This window comes from Bos taurus, chromosome 12 (assembly GCF_002263795.3).
Source record: "Bos taurus isolate L1 Dominette 01449 registration number 42190680 breed Hereford chromosome 12, ARS-UCD2.0, whole genome shotgun sequence".
Lineage (NCBI taxonomy): Eukaryota > Metazoa > Chordata > Mammalia > Artiodactyla > Bovidae > Bos > Bos taurus.
Window position 1 is genome coordinate 54,326,334 of NC_037339.1, and position 1,620 is coordinate 54,327,953.

The following is a 1,620-nucleotide window of genomic DNA, read 5'->3' on the forward strand; positions in this document are numbered from 1 at the left end:
AGCCCTGGGCTGTTCCTCCCACATATTCCCAAAACAGAGAAACTCCAAATCAGCCCTTTTCCACACATCTATTCAAAGAATCTATGTAAGGATACATCCATTTCCTTCTTCAGGGGATCTTCCTGACCCAGGGATCAAACCTGGGTCTCCTACATTGCAGGCAGATTCTTTACAGTCTGAGCCACTAGGAAAGCCCCATGTAAGTATACTTCCGTAAATTATCGACCTACTTGTTCAGTGTCTTAGCTTTCCTACCATCTGGGATTCACAAAAAGCACCTTGACCCAGACATTCAAATCAATGCCCCTTAACCTAATTTAGTTGGATATCCCATAACAAATAGCTGAATTACTTTGATTTTACCATTTTTGATCAGAAATAAACACTTTGGGCGTTCCCTGCGGGTCCAGTGGTTAAGAATCTGCCTTGCGATGGAGGGCACACGGTTCAATCCCTGCACAGGGAACTAAGATCCCACATGCTGCAGAGCAACCAAGCCTGTGTGCTGCAACTCAGAGTCTGCAGGCCACAACTGGAGAGTCCATTTGCCACAACGGAGGTCCCAGCCTGATGAGAGTATCCTCAGCAACAACGAGAATGCTGTGTGCTGCAACAAGGACCTAACACAGCCAAATAAATGATTAAGGAAATAAATAAATACTTTTAAAATTAAAAAAAAAAAATAAGCACCATGAGTGCTCGCTTTGGTAGGAAATGTACTAGAACTGGAACCATACGGAGAAGATTAGCATGGCCCCTGTGCAAGGATGACAAGCAAATGTGTGAAGCATTCCATATTTTTCAAGGTGGATGAAGTTGTAGTGGTCCTACAGGCTCATCATGCCAAGAAAGGAGCTGCCCAGAAGGTGGACACTGTTGTTGCTGCTACCTCTTCAGTTCAGTTCAGTCACTCAGTTGTGTCCGACTCTGTGAGACCCCATGGACTGCAGCATGCCCAGTTTCCCTGTCAATCACCAACTCCTGGAGTTTACTCAAATTCAAGTCCATTGAGTCACTGATGCCATCCAACCGTCTCATCCTCTGTCATCCCCTTCTCCTCCTACCTTCAGTCTTTCCCAGCATTAGGGTCTTTTCCAGTGAGTCAGTTTTTCACATCAGGTGGCTGAAGTATTGGAGTTTCAGTTTCAACATCAGTCCTTCCAATGAATATTCAGGACTGATTTTCTTTAGGATGGACTGTTTGGATCTCTTTGCAGTCCAAGGGACTCTCAAGAGACTTCTCCAACACCACAGTTCAAAAACATCAATTCTTCAGTGCTCAGCTTTCTTTATTGTCCAACTCTCACATCCACACATGACTAGTGGAAAACCATAGCTTTGACTAGATGGACCTTTGTTGGCAAAGTAATGTCTCTGCTTTTTCATATGCTGTCGAGGTTGGTCATAACTTTCCTTCCAAGGAGTAAGCCTCTTTTAATTTCATGGCTGCAGTCACCACCTGCAGTGATTTTGGAGCCCAGAAAAATAAAGTAGGCCACTGTTTCCACTGTTTCCCCATCTATTTCCCATGAAGTGATGGGACCGGATGCCATGATCTTCATTTTCTGAATGTTGAGCTTTAAGCCAACTATTTCACTCTCCTCTTTCACTTTCATCAAG

The 1,620-nt window shown here is 44.2% G+C and overlaps 1 non-coding gene across 1 annotated transcript; it reads left to right on the forward strand.

The window, feature by feature from the left end:
- The first annotated feature begins 698 nt into the window (after positions 1-698).
- Positions 699-802, forward strand: LOC112449159 (U6 spliceosomal RNA). Its single transcript, XR_003037651.1, has one exon. It is a non-coding gene; the product is annotated as a U6 spliceosomal RNA (small nuclear RNA).
- The last annotated feature ends 818 nt before the right edge of the window (positions 803-1,620 follow it).